A 21,193-nucleotide genomic window follows, 5' to 3' on the forward strand; every position below is an offset into this window, starting at 1 on the left:
AGGACGAGGCGGGAGTTGGGGTGGGGGGAAAGTCCCAGGGCAATGTCAGTGAGAAACTGAGATAAGTGTAAGTTAAAAACAATGCTATTGGAGAAGCATTAGAAACTTCCTGAAGATGCCGAGGTGAAAGAACATACTGTGATGGGGAACTTAAAAAAAGATTTCATTCACTCACTCATTCATTAATTAATTCATTCATTCATTCCAAAACATTCTGGATGCTTGCTATATGCCAGGCATGAGGCTAGCTATTAAGAACAAGGGATCAGGGGCCAGGGAGCTAGCCTAGAGCTCAGGAGAGTATGCTTTGCGCGCTCAGAACCACAGTTTGGTCTCAGCACGGCAAGCCTGCCCACCCCTCCCAGCACTATCTGGTGTAGCCCTGGCACCCTAATAGTGTGCCCCTATTGGGCCCTGACACCACAGGGCCTGAGCTGTCCTGCATCTTAGGACCTAGCTTTGAACTGGCTGGCTTTCTTGGCCATATATCTCCAAGAGTGGCACCCATGTCCCCTGAGCACAGCTTAGGTGTCCTCCCCCTAAAGGAAAAAAGAGCAAGGGGTAAATGAGCCCAAACTCCTAAATACTTAACAGGGGAAGAGCACATGCAAACACCCTGTACCATTCGTCCCTTCATCTGTTTTAGGCAGTATTTAGGTATTAGGACTGGAGCGATAGCACAGTGCGCAGGGCATTTGCCTTGCATGCAGCTGACCCGGGTTCGATTACTCTGTCCCTCTCGGAGAGCCCGGAAAACTACCGAGAGTATCCTGCCCCCACGTCAGAGCCTGGCAAGCTACCAGTGGCGTGTCATATTCGATATGCCAAAAACAGTAACAACAAGTCTCACAATGGAGACGTTACTGGTGCCCGCTCGAGCAAACCAATGAACAAGGGGATGACAGTGCTACAGTGCTATTTAGGTATTAAGTCTAAGTTCAAGAATGACATAAACATTGTCACTTTGTCAAGAAAGCCAAGTGGATTTCAGGAAACAGATGTATTAACAGCAACAACAAAAATCAATAGAGTGTTAGGTACCATGAAAAGTGTGGTAAAAGTTTGTGAAGTTGCAGGTGGGGGATGAGGTGATGGTGATTTCTGGGTGGGATTAAGGAAGGCTTCTGAGGAGACAAGTGGGAGGAGCTATCCCAAGAGGAGGGTTTTCCCTAGGCAGTTATGGAGAAGGTGAAAGGATCTGAGGCAAGTTGTAAGACAGGGCTGGAACTAGAGCAGGAGGGTGTGCTGGAACGAGAGACCAGGCTGGGCAGGACCCGAAGGCCTGCAGCTGAGAGAGAGGGATGTGCAGTGAGCTCAGAGGACCAGGTGGGCAACTGAGCCCATGGGTGGGGCAGGAAAGGCAGGGTGGGGGGTTCATTGAAACAGGTATGCAAGTACTTTTGTTCAGTTTATTGATTTTTGGGTCCCACCTGAAAGTAACTCCTGGCTGTGCTCATATGTAGTTCTGAGGATCGAGCCAGGTAGGCCACATGCAAGGCAAATGTGTTACCTGCTATACTCTTGCTCTGATCCCAGGTATGCAAGTCTTAAGTAATGTGTGATATGAAGAACTATAGGAGACTAGAAAGATACAACGTGGAATTAGAAACAAAACCCAGGGGCTGGAGCAATAGCACACCGGGTAGGGCATTTGCCTTGTACACAGCCGACCTGGGTTCAATTCCCAGCATCCCATATGGTCCCCTGAGCACTGCCAGAAGTAATTCCTGAATGCAGAGCCAGTAGTAACCCCTGTGAATCACTGGGTGTGACCCAAAAAAGGAAAGGAAGGAAGGAAGGAAGGAAGGAAGGAAGGAAGGAAGGAAGGAAGGAAGGAAGGAAGGAAGGAAGGAAGGAAGGAAGGAAGGAAGGAAGGAAGGAAGGAAGGAAGGAAGGAAGGAAGGAAGGGAGGGAGAGAGAAAGAGAGAAAGCAAGCAAGAAAGAGAGAAAGCAAGAAAGCAAGCAAGAAAGCAAGAAAGAAAGAAAGAAAGAAAGAAAGAAAGAAAGAAAGAAAGAAAGAAAGAAAGAAAGAAAGAAAGAAAGAAAGAAAGAAAGAAAGAAAGAAAGAAAGAAAGAAAGAAAGAAAGAAAGAAAGAAAGAAAGAAAGAAAGAAAGAAAGAAAGCCCAGCAATTCTGAGGACAGCATACCCTATTTCGGTTTTTTGTAAGGTACAAATAATGGAGGGAAGAAATTCCTGAAAGAAAAAGCAGCTTAAGTGAAAGACTGAAAGCTTTCCCCCCCTTCTCACCCCTCTCCTCTGTTATCTTCTCTTTCCTGCCTTGGGCCACTCAAAAACTGAGGTGGAGACTAGCTCCCACCATCCACTTCTTTCTTTTGTTCCAAGTGTGAGTGTGAGTCTTGAGTATTCAGAGATATTCGAAGTTAGAAGATCAAGACCTGTTATTAGCTACTCCAGGGCTTACTGCTGAAGCTTCAGTGCAGAACAACCAGTGGTCCCTGCTCCTCATCCTAAGCCAGCACACACATATACCACATAACCCCCAGGCCCATCCCCTACACACACACACACACACACACACACACACACACACACACACACACACTCACACACGCACACACTCACACACACATCTTCTGACCTGTAATGGGAGCGGGGGCTGAAAGGCCAAAAGGAACAATCCTGTTTTATCTTTCTTAGTTTGGAATTCAGAAATAAAACCAGAAAACAGACCACTGGAGAACAGAATGTCAGCTTTATTTATTGATAAAGCTGACTTGAATGGTGTGGCTTGACCTGCAGCCAAATGGGTTTCCTGAAATGCCCCCTCGCTCTGCCTTCGCTTACTGAGCAGAACTGCAGGCTCCCTTCTGCAGGGCAAAGCCTGCTGGCAACCACAGGGCAGATGAAAATGCCCGTGTCCAGTGGACAGGCCAACTTCAAAAGGACAGACAGAAAAGGACGGGGCAACTTCACTCTCAGACGAGTTCTCTTCCCCAGGCCCAGGGAGAAGCCTGAAGTTCTTGCACACATTTCTCTTGGTGGGGAGTGGTGTGAAGGTTCCCCTTTCTGCAGAAGGTAAAAAGCAGGGAAGCACTATTAACCCTCATCCTGCCACATGCACGAATCAAATTTTCTTTGTCTTGTAGAATGTTTTATTTTTCTGCCAGCTTATTAAGCACTTAGTCATTTACTTAGTCATTTACTTCTAAGGGGGACAATACTCAAATGTGCAAGTTTCTTAAGGTGGGAACTTATCCTAATCTCTCCATCTCCTTCAGACTAGGCAGAAAGACAGACAGAAAGCAAAGAGGAACTGGATGTGATGTAAGAATGTACCCACACAGGGCAGGGAGATAAAGTCAGGGACCAATGAGTGTGGGACCGAAGCCAGTGGGGTCCTGGCATACATTCTGGATGCTGTGAACTGGTGGTGATACCCAGTGACCATCTCTGCATCTTCTCCCTGGGTCCAGTTGACCCAAGGTCTTTGACTTCATGTGTGGAGGGCAGACCATGGGACTGGTCCTGAAGACCAGGCTCCTGGCATAGTCTAAGGTCACTTTGGGTCAAGAATGGGGTTCCTGCTGTCCTGGATTTAGTCCCAGCGAAATAAATAACTGCTTCAATTCTGTCTGCTCCATTTGGCCATTCTGAACACTGAGCTGCATTGCCAGAACCTTGTGGCTTCCAGTATCATATCTCTAGGCTGATTCTTCTTCCTGGCAGCATAGTATTCCCACCCTCCCTCTTTCTTCTGCCTTAACTCTTCCTGCTTGAGCAGTTTTTTCCCCAAAATCATTTGCACTATTCTCAGAAAATCTGGTTGAATTTTGGAGTCTTCATTTTCTCTCTTACCAGATTTCCAGTTCTGAGCTCCAGAGGCTGATTTCTTGTAATAAACACACTTGTGCCAACAAACACCTGAGCCAGGCCTGTTGAAGCTTTCACCTGGGAACATGGCATTACATTCCTAGTCATGAGATCGCCCTTGCCCGAGAACATGTCTGGAATTCCACTGCTGGGATTTCATGGAGTTACAGAGCAAGAGACGTCAGCAGACACTCTCCCATCCCATGCACGTCATTTCACTTTGTGAGAACCTTGAGGTTATGGGGGCCCTGAGGTTTGGAATCCGAAGACCACACAGTATGTTGCATGAGAAGATGGAAACGCCCTTCGGCTCCCCTAGCACATGGCTTTTCGTCAGAGCCAGTTTGCAAGCCACAGAGATATGATCTCATCCCTCTGCAGTTGAGGTTGCTGCTAATCTTTTCAGAATCACAGAGTCCTTGGGGAAGATAATAAAAGCTAAAGATAGAACCCCTCAGGAAAATGCACCCACATTCAGAACAATCCACTTCCACACAATCGAGCGGGACACCCTGCCCCACATAAGCCACACCTTCTCCCAAATTTCCACAGTGGCTATTGTGTCACAGGATAGTCTCATCTTCTAGACCTTCATCCAAAATTACTTCTGGCTCTTCCTAAATGCCAAATCCTTGAAGGAACGAGATGTTCCAGTGCCCCGGAGGTCCAAAGGAATGTGCCATAAGCGAAAGATTTCCACAGAGTGCATTCCAGAGATGATTGAAGAAAATCAAGGTCCCTAGAAAGTGCAGATTTCCCCAGATGGCCACCTAAAGGAGGGTAGGCACCAGACCTGGAGTCTTTTATCAGTACCTTTCTGGGGTAATGTTCACAGGAGTCTTTGGTGTATTAACTTCTTGGACCTCAGGGGTTTTATTCCTTGATCTGGGGGCTATATCTGTTAGTGCTCAGGATATCTAAAACTCAGTGCTTGAGGCCTGCTCCAAGGGTGCTTTGGGATGACTCCAGTGATGCTCCAAGGCAACCACTGGGTCTTCAGCATGCAAGGCATACCCCCACCCAACTCTAGCCTTTGAGCGGTCTGTCTGGACCTGGGTGCTGTGTTAACTTCTTATCTGCTAATACCGGAGGGATGATTCATGTATGGAGGAGTTCTGACTGGGGTGGTAGGTGTGGCGGTGGATCACTGCCTGAAGCTCTATTGGTAGCAGTATTGTAAATGAAGGTGCCTGAATAAAAATTGAAAAAAAAACCATTATAGTTTAGTATCTTCAGAGATGGCGTTAAGGTAGCTGTGTTTCTTCCTTCCTTCCCAGAGACAGAGGCCAGTATACCTTGTTTCTCTGACAACACGCCTTGGCCAGTTTCCCAGGTTCCACAGCAGCGAGAAGCACATTGCAAGCATGTGCTCATAAACTGATGGAATGAAGATGGCCTTTTCCCTCCAGGGTCTTCCTCTCAATAATTCTGAATTCTCATCTTATCATGAGACAAATATCAGATTCCAGAAGGAGAGCATTCTACAAAGCTCCTGATCTGCCATCTTCAAAATGTAGGTGTTATCTGAAGCTCGGTCATAGCCTGCAGGAGCCCAAGAGACAGAAGAACTAAAGGTCAGGAGGGATTCTGGAAAGAAAGAGACGCAGAGGGAAAAACAAAGGAAGTTTAAATTATCTCCGTGTTAGCTAATAATAATAAATCGCAGTGAGGTTATCCAATGCCATGTAGAAAGATGAAAATCTCTGATTCCTCTCTGCTGCTCAGACCCGTAGGGCGGATACTGGGTTCCCACATCTCCTCATCTGACATTGGTGAAGAGGCACACTGTGTTAGCACTTCAGACACACCGGTAAGCAAAACAGTGCTGCGGACACTGAGACAGTCAGACAAGAGCCCACAGAGTATCCCCAGTGTCCTCCTCTGGGAGATGCAGGGTGGTGGCAGTACGCTTTTCTTCTTTGGGGACAGGTATCTTTTAAACCAGGGGCCATTTGGATATTTCTATCATCATTCACGGGGCCATGCCACACAGGCAAAGCTGAGTGTCCTGTCACGCACATGACTTCCTGGTCTCACACAGCCGCAGGCAGGATGCTGTTCACCTCTGTCTGTAGCTCAGAAGTGATAGGTTTCTTCCCAGAACTCAGCACCAAGTGCGCACTCACTCTGACACCACACCTTCGGAGGCCAAATGCTGTTGGTGGAGGACTCCTCACTGAGAATAATTTAAGACAGGTGTGGGGGGGAGGGGAGGGAGGAACACAAGATCCTGATCATCCATCAGAGGATCTTCCAATGTTGCTTTTAGCCCACTCTCAAGGGCCCCAGCCCACTGCCTCCTGTAGCAGCGACATGTGTGGCCAGGTGGAAAGAGCAGAGGACAGACCAGTGCCCTGTAGGCCAGTGCTCTGCCCTGAGTCGAATCCTTTATTCTTGGCTCACTCACTTGCTCTTTTATGTACTGGTGGCATCTTTCAGAGCAAGGACGCCCTGAAAACTCCCTTGTAGACTCCAGGGCTCAATGATTCATTCCATCCCTCTGTCCATCTGCCCGGGGTCCCAGCTGTGCAAGGGGAGTGCTGGCAGGGAGCCCTGAGCGTCGCTGACAGGGGCCTTGCTGTGTAAGGCCAGAGCTTCAAACCTTCAGCTGCCTCACATGACCCGGCTTTGGCAGGAAGGGGCCAGCTTGAATTCCAGGCGGGCTAAAAGACCTTGGCCAAAAGCTGGAGCGGATTTCACAATGCAGCCCAGAGTAAGGCTTCCCACGGAGCGACTGGGGGGAAGGCAGCGGGGTAGAGCCGCGGACAGAAGGGAAAAGGGGACTGGGGGGTTGTGGGGGGAGAGCTACAATTCCACAAACTGAGAAAAAGCTGGAGAACGGGAGAGACTCAAAAGCAGATTGAGGACTAGTTCCTGATCACTGGACACCTCCCCTCCCCTGTCCCTGCATCTGCGTGCCAACAACAGAGGCCACAAGCTGTTGTATCACAAACAGCCCAACCTATGGCACTGCCACCCGCCAGCCCACAGAGATGCTGGGTGAGGGGGGGGGGGGCTAGGACCACCCACGCATGCGCGCCACGTGTGCTGTGACAAGCTCATTCTGGGCCCGCGATCCTCCCCTTTCATCTCCACTTGTGCCTGGTGCTCAATGCATAGCAGCTTCAAAGGCCATAGGAGGCCAGGGGTGGGTAGGAAGGAGGACTACAGAGGCCTTGGCGGCAGGAACTACAACTCCCAGCAGACACCGCGCCAGCCCCGCCTGCCTATGGGCGGGCCCTCAGGCCCACCGTGTCTTAAAGCGGCCCTAGCTCAAGGCCCGGGATAAGCCAAACCCGGGTGAGCTGGGACGGGTGCAGTGTCTACTGTGTTGTAGACCCCGAACCAGGGCAAAGCACAAAACAAACCACAGTTAAGCACATTTGGAGGTTTCTCTCAAACTCAGCTGCTCGTGGCTTCCGCCTCACAAATTCTTAATTGAGAATTCACTGAGAAACTGCAAGCAGCTTAACTGTTTTAGGCTGTATCTGTAAGACATATCTGTAAAATGATTTTCCCTATCATGCTATAACAACTTTCTTCTCTAGTTTGCAGGTGGCAGTGACTGTTGCTTTGATTTACGTACTTTCTCTAGTGAATGCAAGAAATAAGAGAGGAGTCTACTGAAATGGCCAGTAAGTTATCTGAAAAAAAATTAAATGTTTGTGGATGATCAGTTTTCCACATTACTGAGCCTTAGCTATTGACATAAAATGACAATCAAATGTCGTTTTGAAGCACGGGTTTAAAAGATCTGCTTGAGGGAGGAGGAGGGTGGGCCACGCAGCAAGGGAAAGCTCTGTATTCTGGGGTTAACACTGGCCGGGGTTTATAACCAGAGTCTTGGTCTGCAAACCAAGTGCCTTCACCATGTACTATCACTCCTACCCCTAAAAGCCGTCTTCAGTTGAAACTCAGTTTCAACTAGGAAGTGAAAGGAAGAGGTTTAGAAATGCTTGTTTCTGCCTCTTGACAGGGGAAATAAACCAAAAGTTGATGTTATTGAGATGAGAGATATATGGCTGTTATCAAAGTTCTAGTGGGGTCCTAAAGCCTCACACATAGGGGAAATCTTGAAGAGGCTAGTGACTGTGATATAAGAACCAATAAGATTTTATTGATTTGATGCATGAAAAAAATGTTTAAATTTGATTTTTAAATTTTAGGCACTGTGGTTCACAATGGACTGGAGCGATAGCACAGCAGGTAGGGCGTTTGCCTTGCATGCGGCTGACCCAGGTTGGATTCCTCCACCCCTCTTCAAGAGTCCAGCAAGCTACTGAGTGTCCCGCCTGCATGGCAGAGCTTGGCAAGCTCCCCATGGTGTATTCAATATGCCAAAAACAATGACAATAAGTCTCACAGTGGAGATATTACTGGTGCCTGTTCGAGCAAATCGATGACTGACAGTGCTACAGTTTCGACAGTGGTTCACATTACTGTTTATGGTAGGGCTTCCTGCATACACATTCTCCTGTGGAACCTTCCATCAATGTCGCAGTATCTACCCACTCCAAGTTCCCTCCTTCCTTCTTTATGGGTTTTCTGACTATGAAAGCATTCAGTTGAGTCCCTCTCTAGAGATGAACTTCTTGCTAAAGACCAGTTCTCAATTTCTTTTGACTTTGGGTGTTTGTTATACTCCTGCTTTGTTTCTTTATATACCACTAATGAGAAAGATCATTCGGTGTCTGTCCCTTTCCTTTACCTAACTTCATTCAACATGATACTATCCACATGTATCCACATGGCAGCAAATTAATACGTGTAAATTTAAGACTTTTCCTACTCTTCTTACCTCAAGTCCTAACACCGTTTTCTTATAGCCAGTAATAAACCTCCTTATGCTAACAAGAAACTCGTTTTATTTTTTAGCTTTTGCAGACAAATACATTTTAAAGGCCTCAAAGGGGATCAATTTAAAATTTGAATACACAATAGTTTTAGAGTTGATTTTATTCTTTGAATTTTGGATGTCAGGACGTCAGCTACTGTTTTATGACTATGTAAGCATTCAGTTGATTTAATGTGGCATTTGTGGATACTATGAAGTTGGCCGTTTTGAAAAATTTACAAGACATAATTTTTCACTTGTTCTTTGTGTGTGGGAGCTCAGCAACAGGCATGCTGAATAATGGGAATAATCGTTGATGTATAGTGATTTTTGAAACAGCTAGAGTAGCTCTTGTGTTCTGAACAAATCCTCCATACAGTCTGCAGCATTAAATAGTGAAGAAAGCAATCCCTCACAATATTTGGTAATATTCAAACTTCCCCTAAATTCTCAAGCGTTCCCTTTATAGTCATGAACAAAGCAAGTTTTCTGGCCTTCAACTCTTCTGTTAAACAATCCCTTTATCAAGTATTAGTCAGCAGAATAAGACAAGGAAGCATATGATGTTAAGACAAAAGCGTGGTGCAGAAGGCATTTCAAGAGAACTTACAAATCATTAACATTTCAAAGAGAGTGCAGCTAGCAATATGCCACGCTCAATATTATTCCTGTCACCAGCAACAAAGGACAAACATCAGCATGACAAAGGACACAACTTATGGTAGCAACAACAAAGAAATCTGGAGTTTAGAGTAAATCTAAGAAAAAGATGTGCAAGGTTTTTATGAAGAAAAACAGAAAAGTTTAGCAAAAACGAAAGAAAACATTAAATCTCCTTGCTCAGTATCCTAATACTTTAAATTTAATCTCCTATGGAGAAAGGGTACTGAAAGTCAATCTTAGAGCCTCAAAAAGGTGAGGCCTGCACTCTATTACTGACCTACACCCCCTGTCACTAAAATATACATAATGGTTCATGTTTATGGATGAATGAATGAAAGACTAAAGTTATCAATTTTCCTTAAATCTTTTAACACAACCCAAATCAAATTCTCAATAGTAACTTTAGTTTATGTATATTTATTCAATGTATTTAGAGACTATGTGTGTGAGTTGGCAAGCTTATTACAAAATTTATGTGGAAGAATAATGGTTCATAAATAATATATTTTCAAATTTTTCCTTTTTTCCATCCACCCCTTGCCCCCCATTTGCTGTTGATGTGATATCTGGGACTATCCACTTTAGTTGTGATATGTTCACAGCTGGCTGCAGAATACCAGGGATGACACACTTGTCTTAGCACCAGAGATCACAGCAATAGTGCCTCCAGGGTAGCTCTTGGTGATGTGGGCCAGGTATCTAAGTCTTGGCCTGGTGTCTGCCAGGTCACTGTTCTTCTACTGAGCCCCATTCCTGGACCCCATTTCTGGACCACATGAAGGGCATTCTTTGGGGTTTTAGGAGGGAAGATGCACACCTGATGATGCTCAAAAGTAACTCCTGGTTCTTCACCCAGGAAAAGCACTTCTGGTAGTGCTCAGGGTACCATGTGGAATGGCAGGGATCAAACCCAGGTTGGCCATATGCAAAGCAAGTGTCCTGCCCACTGTACTAACTCTCCAGCCCTGATGTGAGTTGTGCGTATATATGAGCTGTACTAGATGTGAACATCTCTCTACTAGAAATTTAAATTTAAACATTGGGCAGCAAATACTAGACAATGTGATATTGTTATTAAACTATGTAAATAGAGAACAGACTGGGTCTGTGCTTATCATCATCATCATCATCATCATCATCATCATCATCATCATCATCATCCCATTGATCGTCAAATTTCTCGAGCGGTCTCAGTAACATCTCCATTTGTCCAAGCCCTGAGATTTTAGAAGCCTCTCCCTACTCGTCCTTCCAAGGATGCCATACTGGAAGCTCTTTCAGGGTCAGAGGAATGAGACCCAACTTGTTACTGGATTTGGCATGTTAATACACCATGAGGACCTTGCCAGGCTCTCCCATGTGGGCAGGAAACTCCCAGTAGTTTGCCAGGTTCTCCCAGAGGGAGAAATAGGCTATAAGATATCAAATGGCAGCAAAGTGGCCACGCGCTTCCGGGAGCTGACTTTTAAGTCTCGGGATGCTGGCTGTTGATAGGATTACATGGCACGGGGGCAGTCCCTGGGTGTGACCGCCTAGCTACTGGGAAATGAGAAATCTGGGCGGAGGAGGCCCAGTCCCGATCCGAGCAGCCTTGAAGGTCTCAGTCCTGGGTCCCACACACCTGGGTTCCTCTGCCGGTTCCTTCATGCGTGAGGCTCATCTGAACATGTGAAGAGGGGCCTTGAGCATGGCTGTGGCTAGGCTCTGGAGGTCTTCAGCCACCGGGTGCTCTGCTTGGGGTGGGGAGGGAAGCTGGAACCCATCCCCTCCGAGGAGGCCCCGCGAGAAGACAGCCAGGCGTGCTGGCAGGAGACTCTATATGGGAGATCCCTGGGATAAAATAGTTCAATAAGTAGTGTCTAAAATTATTTGCTAATTATACAAAGGTAGATGTCAAACTTTCAATGTAAAGGAGAGGATACGTTCTAGGTAAATTAGAGATAAATGTGATAAGCAAAATTCTAAAATGTTCTCCTATTTCTATCTATGAACTTAAGCCTATGAAAGAATTTCTCACACAAACCTTATACATTTCAAATCATGGAGGCAAAGATAGGAAAATCAAATCATATTAAAAACAACTAAGCAAGCAAGCAAACAAAATATCTGTACTTAACAGAACAAGTGCACAGACCAAACAAACAAACAAACAAACATTGGGAAGAAGTTTACAACTTAAAAGGAAACTGAAGATCATTATCCAAAACATTTGTGGGTGACAAATCAGCAACACAAAGACAAAAAATACAATGTAATGTTATAATATATAATAAACAAAGATTGAACTTGGTAGCTCTCAGAAAGAAATAGATAATAAGAAGAAACAGTCTTCCTGGTAATCAGGGAAATAATAATGAAAAAATTAGAGACCTAGTTTCTCATTTATTTGATTAGAAAAATTAGTAAGATCAATAAGTAATATTCAAAGTCATCAATGACACTGAATAATAGAAATTCCTTAACTACAATAAGTTGGTTCAGTTTGCAGTATCACAAAAAAAGTTATTAAATCCTCTTTGGGTGTGTATTCTAGAGAAACTCATAATTATGAAGTAACAAGATGGAAAATATATAGAAACAATGGTGATCTGAGCCAAAGTATACAACAAGATAAATAATGAAAACATTCGACAGGAGAAGAATGGACTTATATATATCAACTCATTCAGTGGAGTACTATAAATGAATGAAGATAAATGACTTATAACTGGATTGTGAACAGTTATGTGCTAATTTCAAACACAATTTGTACAGAAAAAATCAGAGTGGTTATCTATAATGCTAATATGATAACACTTTATACAAAGTTTGGAACATACAAAGTTTGCCATCATTTATAGACAATTTCAGATGAGGCAAGGATAAAAGTCATACATAAAATTAACAAATAGTATATTTAGCCTTGCATGTGGCTAACCTGGCTTTGATCCCTGGCACTATATACAATCTCCTAAGCACCAACCACGAAGGATTCCTGAACACAGAGCTAGGAGTTAGCCCCAAACACAACTGGATGGTCTCCTGCCTCACCCAAAAGAAAAACTCCAAATTTGGGAGGGAAAGGAAGGAAATAAAAGTGAAGGGAGCTTCAACTAATTCCTTCTGTAAGTATAATTTCTTGGAATTGTCAAAAGCAAAATAAAAACAATTTGCTTGGTGAACTTAAATTACACTTTTTAAAGTAACTTCATGAATTTATTATAATTCAATTCCGAGAGCATAGCTTTGATAGGATTCCTTAGCACCAAAGACTAAGGCAGGTAGAGGAGATCATCTGATCATCTACTGATCATCTATCACCTGCAGCGCAGTGGGACTGGTGGTGAGATCACAGTTATCTGGCACTGAGAAGCCTAAGTAAGTCGGGTGAGAATCTTTTCAATAGGAATAAGACAGGTCAAGGCTAAGAATAGGAATAAGACAGGGCAAGGCTCCCTAACACAGGTCTCTGGCAGATGCAGAGAGCAGCTGCAGTTTTAAGCACTAGCGCATCACATCTTTCTGTAGGTGCCTTCCAATCAAAATGGGCAAGTTACTCAATTTTAATCCTAGATACTAGTGCAGTGGTTGTGAAACTAAATTCTTGAACAAATGTCTCTATTCCTCCTCTACCATAACTTCAACTTTGAGAAAGGTGCTTCTGCGGGGAAGGAAAGTATGCGAAGGGGGTCAAAAAGTATCAACTTTTAGTTATTTTTTAAGAGTCCTGGCTCAGAGAGATCCTACAGGGGTTGGTTAAAGTGTTTGCCTTGTAACTCATTTGTGGAGCATAGAATAACATCATATGAGGCTGACACCCAAGAACAGTAGATACAAGGGCCAGGAGGATTGCCCCATAGCTGGAAGACTGCTTCATGAGTGGAGGGGAGAAGGCAGATAGAATAGAGAAGGGATCACTAAGAAAATGATGGCTGGAGAAATTAGTCAGGATGGGAGATGAGTGCAGATGTGTGCCATAAGTAGATAACTGACCAAACATGATGACCTCTCAGTGTCTGTGTTGCAAGCCATAATGCCCAATAGTAGAGAGAGAGTATGGGGAATATTGTCTGCCATGGAGGCAGGGGGAGGGTGGGAAAGGGGAGGTATACCAGGGATATCGGTGGTGGGGAATGTGCACTGGTGGAGGGTTGGGTGTTTGATCATTGTGTGATTGTAAACCAACATGAAAGCTTGTAAATATCTCACAGTGATTCAATAAATTTTTTTTAAAAAGTGTTTGCCTTGTATATGACTGCCCCAGTTACCACCACCTATGTCCCACCCCCACAAAGAAAAAAAGTTCTGGGTAACTATATTTAATAATTACTATATTGTATATTTAAAAGCTTCTAAGATCATTTATTTAAAAGTTCTCTTCAAAAAATATTTATGTAACTGTAGGGTAATAGGTGATAGGCCACTCTCCACATGTCCGGACGAGCCTCACGCATGAAGGGACCATCAGAGGAACCCAGGTGTGCGGGATCTGGGGCTGAGATCTCCAAGCCTGCTTGGATTGGGACTGAGCCTTCTCCATCCAGACCCCAGATTTTCCAATAGCCTGGAAGCCACACTCACATACTTCCCCTGGAGCTGTGTAATCCTACCAACTACCAATATCCAGAGACTATAAGACCAAGCTCCCAGAAGCGTGAGACAGCAAAGTGGCCACGCGACATCTAATAGCCTTGTTCTCCTTCTTGGAGAACCCGAGAAGCTACCAAGAGTCTATTGCCCGCATGGGAGAGCCTTGCAAGCTCCTCATGGCATATTCAGATCCCAAATATAGTAAAAGATACCTCTTGGCAAGCCTGGCAAGCTACTAAAAGTATCCCACCTGCACTGCAGAGCCTGGTAAGCTACCTGTGATGTATTCGATATGCCAAAAACAGTAACAATAGGTCTCATTCCCTTGACCCTGAAAGAGCCTCCAATCGTTGGAAAACACGAGTAAGGAGAGGCTGCTAAAATCTCGAGGCTGAGTGTAATAGAAATGTTACTGGTGCCCACTCGAGTTAATTGATGAGCAACGAGATGACAATGATACAGGTGATACAGGGTGATAGGTATTATTAACTAGACTTATTGTGGTGATCATTTAGCAATACATACATATATCACTTGTATCACTTGTAGTCCCGTTGATCTTTGATTTGCTCGAGCGGGCACCAGTAACATCTCCATTTGTCCCTGTTTCGAGCTAGTGTAGCCCAATGATACCTGCCGCTCCAAGAACAGAAAGAGCCTCAAATTGTTCACTCAGAGATTTGAGGAAGAAATCTGACCATCTAGTTGGTGGGCGGCCACGAGGTCTTCTGACGTCCCGTGGAATCCAGTCTGTAACAGCTGTAGTCCAATGGTCATCTTTGAATCGCGATTCAGAGACATACATATATAGAATCATTATTGTGTTATACACCTGTTCTATTTATAGTATTATATCTCAAAAAAATGAGAAGGTATGGATGATTAAAAAATTAAAATAGCAAGAAATTTAGCTGCAGCAGACATATTATATCTTGCTTTATTAGGTATACTTCATTGTGAAAATTCGGTTTGGTTGAAAAGTTTTAGTCCCCTTTCCTTATAAGTTTTGTAGCCAGCACGTTACAATCACAATTGACAAGAGCACTTGGAGTTAACCCTTTATATAACTTGTTGGCTCTTCAATTCTTTTGCCTTCATACCTTGAATCACACAGCTCCTCCAAGATTCTCAAGTGATGTGTGTGCCTATTCATTTGTCAGCAAAGTGTATTAATTAGGCACTAATATTTTCACAGTGCTCTATTGCATGTCTAATAAATGAGTTTTATAAAGATGTTGTCTTTGTCTAATAGAGCTTATAAAATAATACCAGTTGTTCAGGTTGGTCAGTCTTTCTCTTTGGTCCAGTTTTATTGGTTTTGCTTTTGTAACCACTAGATTGTTGAGCCTGTTTAAATTCAGGACTGTAGACCACCAATGTAGCAGACCCTTAGTACATGGTCTGTCTGAAAGTGGGAAAGCTCTCTTTGGTACTATTTTTCCTTCTCAGCTGATCTTTGAAAACTTTTTTTTTGTTATTTGAATCGATGTTGGCAGAATTGTGGATACAAAGGACTCATTACTGTTGGTGGAACGTTGTCTGATTCAGTCTCTGTGGAAAGCAACTTGGAGATCTCTAGGGCTTGGGCTGAAGAAAGTACAGTTTGTAGGGCTCTTGCCTTGAATACAGTCAACTGGGGTTGGATCCTTGGCCCCCTTTATGGTCCCCTGAATCTCTCCAGGAGTGATCCCTGAGATAATCAAGAGTAAGTCTTGATTGTGACCCCAAAACCACCTCTCTCCAAAAAAAAAAAGAGGAATAGAACTCCCATATGATCTAGCAATAACACTTTTTTGACATTTACTGCTCTCCAACACAAAACATTAATTCGAAATGATATATACACGATAATGTTCATCACATATCTTAGTTTAATAGCCAATATATGGAAACAACCCAAATGCTCAACTATGGATGAATGGATAAAGAAGTTGTGGTATATATACACAGTAGAATACTATACCACTCTAAGAAAAAAATGAAATCATGCAATTTTCTGCAACATGAATGGAACTAGAGGATATCCTGCTAACTGAAGTCAGTCAAAGGGAAAGGGGTAGATACAGAATGATCTCTCATATGTAGAAGATAAAGGTATACTGGAAAGTAGCAACAAAGGACCAAAGCAACACAAGAGAACAGATCCACACAACTGACTTTAGGGATGGGCTCTAAAGGGAGGGGTGTTGGGGTTCTTGGGAAGGGAGGTGGGTACACTGGTGATGGGTGTGGTGTTGGAATTATACACATGGGAAACCATCATTAACAATATTGTAAATCATAGTAACTCAGTCAGTAAAAGAAATTCTTTTGTTTGTTTACTCTTGCTATTATAGTGTGGATCAAGCAACTTATGTAAGAGATACACATTTTAAAGAGGCAAGAATGCTACATTTAAGTTGGAAATATTACTATGAATGCATTTTTATTTATATTTTGTGGCACCACTGTTTGTTTGGGGTTCTGGTATTCAATGCAATGCCGGGCATTGAACTTGGGCCTTCTGCATGCAAAGCATGTTCAGCTAATATTAAACATGTGTTGTTGTTTTGTTTTAATGGGGATAAATGAACATAGCTTGTTTCATAGACTCACACAAGAGCAGTTAGGGTCATTCTTGCTTAGATCCATTGCATAAAGCCCCACCATGCCACAGTCACCAACACAGTACCCACAGCCAATAATATCCACCCACTTACACACTGGAATTCATTTTATGGATTTTTTTCCCATACGCTGTAAAGTTAAAAACTACTCACCTGTATAAACATGATAAAATTCTATCATATAACCAAAAGAAATACCAGTTCAGAAGAAGCCATTTTTTCATCAATAGAGATGGGATTGATCCTGTTGAATGCTAGGAGTTCATTTCTATCCAGAGAGAGAGAGAGAGAGAGAGAGAGAGAGAGAGAGAGAGAGAGAGAGAGAGAGAGAGAGAGAGAGAGAGAGAGAGAGAGAGATATGTCCTTAAGAGTGTGTTTCTGCTTTCCATTTTGTTTCTTGAGTTTATCATTTTATAACTGAATCTGCCTCTCTCTTGGCTAGCAAGACTGTCTAGGGCCAGGGTTTCAGATCTCCAGACAGTGAGGAAAAGAAACCACATCCAAGAAAAGGCATATGGTGGGAATTTCTGGCCTGGAATCAGGGGCACTAGGCCATTCACTGGGGTCACAGTGAGTCCTGCAGCAATGCAGGCTGGTGTGCAGGTGGCATATGGAGCCCCATGTACAGGGCGTACAGGAAGACTGCCAGACAGAGCTACCAGCTGCTGCATCTCCTTCCCTCATGCTTCTGTGAGAGAGTGTTTTGTTTCTCTAACTTCTGTTGATAGACTTTTAGTAATCCTCAAATTCTAACCATTCATATACACACTGAAACCCTTTGGAATGGGGCAGGGAAGAATTTATTACAGGGGTGAAGGGTTTATTCTCCCAGCTGAAGAAAATTTAGTGTACCCCACAGCCTGGTCATTTCTGATTTGCAAGTATTTATCTAAAAGACAAAAAAGTACCTTCTTTCCCCCTATCTTTCTGCTGCCCTCTTTCATTCTCATACTTATTCCTCTTATCCATCCATCCATCCATCCATCCATCTATCCTCCATACATCCATCCTCCAATAATTATCAAGTACTTTCTATCAAGTTTTACTTTAGTGCATTGTATAACTGCTACCACACTGACCAAGTTTCTTTGATTCTAGCTTCTTAAACTATGGATCATGACCCCATATGGGATAACTAAATGTGGGGTTTGTGAAAAACCTGGCCAACAGTAAAGGATTTCTGGACATGCAATGCTCAAAAATTAAATTGATATGAACAAGTAATGAATCTGAGCAGTGTTTGGCCCTGTTGTGTTTCTTGGGGAAAAAAGGAATTGTGAGTGGAAAAAGTTTCAGAAGCTCTGTCTAAGATCAATGGCTAGGGTCTCAGAATAGAAAGAGTGGAGGCATATCCAGGGACAAGAACAGTGAGAATAAAGAGCAGGGCAGAAAAAGGAGGGAGTTAAAAAGACAAAAATCCAATAAGAGGTAAAAGATGACGGTAAGACCAAGGATAACTTCCTTCTCTAGCTTCCCATCATCATTTTGTGGATGGCTGTAGTTTTTTTGCTAGAAATTCTGGAGCTTGGGTACCACCTAAAAAAGAAACCACAAGTATTGGAATCCTATCTCTATGTTTATCATGCTTAGACACCTAAGGTTCTGGAGAATAATGTTTTCACTTGAAAACTACAGTCAATCACTATGATACCATCTATCATTTGTGTACAATGTACATAACTAAAAGTACTTTAATTAAGTAGCAAGAGAAAAGATACTATAAATGGGACACAAAACTGTCCAGTGAATCACTTTCACTGTCATGCCATTGATCATCGATTTGCTTGAGTGGGCACCAGTAATGTCTCCATTCATCTTAGACCTGAGATTTTAGCAGCCTCTCTTTACTTGTTCTTTCCAGCAGTGCTGCACTGGAGGCTCTTTCAGGGTAAGGGGAATGAGACCCACCATTGTTACTGTATTTGGCATATCAAATATACCACGGAGAGCTTGTCATGTGGGCAGGATGCTCTCGATAACTTGCCAGGTTCTCTGAGAGGGAGAACTAGGCTATAAGAGGTCACATGGCCACAAATGTGGAATATTGTTTTATAGTCTCTGGATGTTTGGCATTGATGGGATTACATGGCATTAGGACAGTTTTGGGGTGTGGCTGCTAAGCTACTGGAAAATGGGGGATCTGGGTGGAGGAGGCCCAGTCCTGATTCGAGCAGGCTTGGAGATCTCAGCCCCGGGTCCCACACACCTGGGTTCCTCTACCGGTTCCTTCATGCGTGAGGCTCATCCGAACATGTGGAGAGTGGCCTTGAGCATAGCTGTGCCTGGGTTCTTCAGCTGCTGGGGCTCTGCTGGGGGAAGGGAGGAAAACCCAACCTGCGCTGCTCAAGGGGCCCTGGTGAAGACAGCCAGGCGCGTGGGGGCGAGAGACTCTGCATTGCTTTCTTCTGGAAGCATTGTTTTATAGTCTCTGGATCTTGGCCGATGGGATTACACAGTGCCCTGGGGCACTTCGTGGGTGTGGCTGCCAAGCTACTGGAAAATGGGAATAATCAGATACAAATGCCAAGGAAAAATCATTTACAAATCCAGAAATTATAACAAAAAGTACTTGCTATTACAGAGAGCATTCAACACAGGAGTCAAACTCTGCGTGAGAAACAATCAGATAGGAGAGTTCTCCTTGCTCCTACTTTGCCATGAGAGTTTTTAACAGGGGACACAGGAATGTAGCATGTGCACAGGAGCATAACTCAGCATAGATGTGTATGTTGCTGAATCTAATCACAAGCGAGCATATGTCACTCTGAGCCTGATGATTTGCACTCCTTAATTAAATGGAAGAACATAATCGTTAATTTTGCTTATAATGGAATGTATGAATAAATATGTGCATTAGTACTTTGGTAACATTTATTAACCTGTGGTGGCGTGTGGAGGTGGAGGGCACCAGCAGAGGACAGGGATGAGAGTGTATTCATCTGGGGAAGGCTGTGGGGCCATGCTGGGCCCCCAAATGATACAAAGATAGTCCCAAAGACAGAAACATGTTAGAGAAAGTTGACATTTCTATCCTGTACCTTCTACTTTGTGAAGCTGGTTCAAATAGAGTTATTTTTAAAAGATTTCAAGTGATAAGAGGCAAAGCAAGAATATCTTTTGTCTTTAGTGCTCCAAAGGGGATTGGCTTTAGCAGGAATGGAACATAATTCACCTAAATCTCAGTCTATCAGTTTTCCTTCTATGTCACCTTATTCATTTGAAAATTTATATACAGAAGAAATGTATACTTTGTAGTTATATGGTTTTGGAAAATGCCCTTACACAACCATTTCCAAAAATTAAATAGAATGTATTTCCATATATATGGAAATCCAGAGAGAGAGAGAAGCAGAAGGAGAATCAGAGGAGAATGGAGAGGAGATTGGAATAAACTGCAATTGATACCAACCAGCCTGGCCTTTGTTCCTTTCTTCGCCTGCACTTTGCCATCGGCCTTCCTAGGGTGGGGGAAGCAGCCCCCTAGACTACAGAATACAAGGAGAGCTGCTGTGTGGTCCTTTGCAATTTTATTTTTTGAATAAAAATAAAATTTTTATTTTAAAATTAAAAATTCCTCCTTCACGGAAGAGCCTGGCAAGCTCCCCATGGCGTTTTTGAAATGCCAAATACAGTAACAATAACAGGTCTCATTCCCCTGACCCTGAAAAGAGTCTCCAATTTTTGGGAAAAACGATTAAGGAGAGGCTGCTAAAATCTCAGGGCTGGGATCAATGGAGACATCACTGGCACCCGCTCGAGTAAATCGATGAATAACAGATGACAGTGATACAGTGATATTTCCATCACTGTAAAAAGGCACACCTGTGCCGCTGTACCTTTGTCATATTGGCTCTCACTGAAAACCCTTGGAAACTGCTGTTCTGGTTGTTATCTTTGCAACCTTGAAATTTTGTTCTTTTCATAATGATAGATGTTAACTTATTATAGCATTCATTTTACTGTATAATACATATATATGTATTTATATATATACACACACATATATAGACAGCATTTTTAAGTGTTTGGAGGATACAGTTATTGTGTTCCATCTGATAAAGTATAGGATGGTCAGCACTACATATTGGGGGTCAAGGTGGAGTAAAGCATCATCTTCTCTATTTTCTTTATTTTCATTAGTGGTGCCCATTATGCCATCATACTGGACTAGATAATTGCTGGGTTTTTTTTTGGGGGGGGGGGTTACACCTTGTGGTGCTCAAGCCCTAATTCCAATTCTATGCTCAGGGGTTTCACCAGTGGGTTTAGAGTAGACTGTGTCAGGGATCGAGCATAAGCCTCCTGCATGTAAAGCAGATACTGAGCCTGTTGAGCCATATCTCTGGTGCCTCGATTATTATTATTTGACTGGTAGCGTCTTAGTGAAATGACTTTTTTTCCCTATTATCGCACTTTCCTAATCCATTTATGCTACATAATGTGGATGCTTGCTGGTTTGGACCTTGTCTGGGCTGAGACATAGTGAAAGACACCAAGAGAAACATTCTAGAAACGTTGTGATGGGGAGAGTGGCCTATTGACCCAGGAGGGCAGTGCATGCTTTCAATGCCATGTTCCTCAACTCTCATGTTGTGATAAAAATCAGCTCTTTTGGCAAGATATTCTCATATGCTTTTATTTATAAATTCATTATATTCAAAGTCTTACCCAGATGGGTTCTGCTTTTT

The sequence above is a fragment of the Sorex araneus genome, chromosome 1, assembly GCF_027595985.1.
Source record: "Sorex araneus isolate mSorAra2 chromosome 1, mSorAra2.pri, whole genome shotgun sequence".
In the NCBI taxonomy this organism is placed as follows: domain Eukaryota; kingdom Metazoa; phylum Chordata; class Mammalia; order Eulipotyphla; family Soricidae; genus Sorex; species Sorex araneus.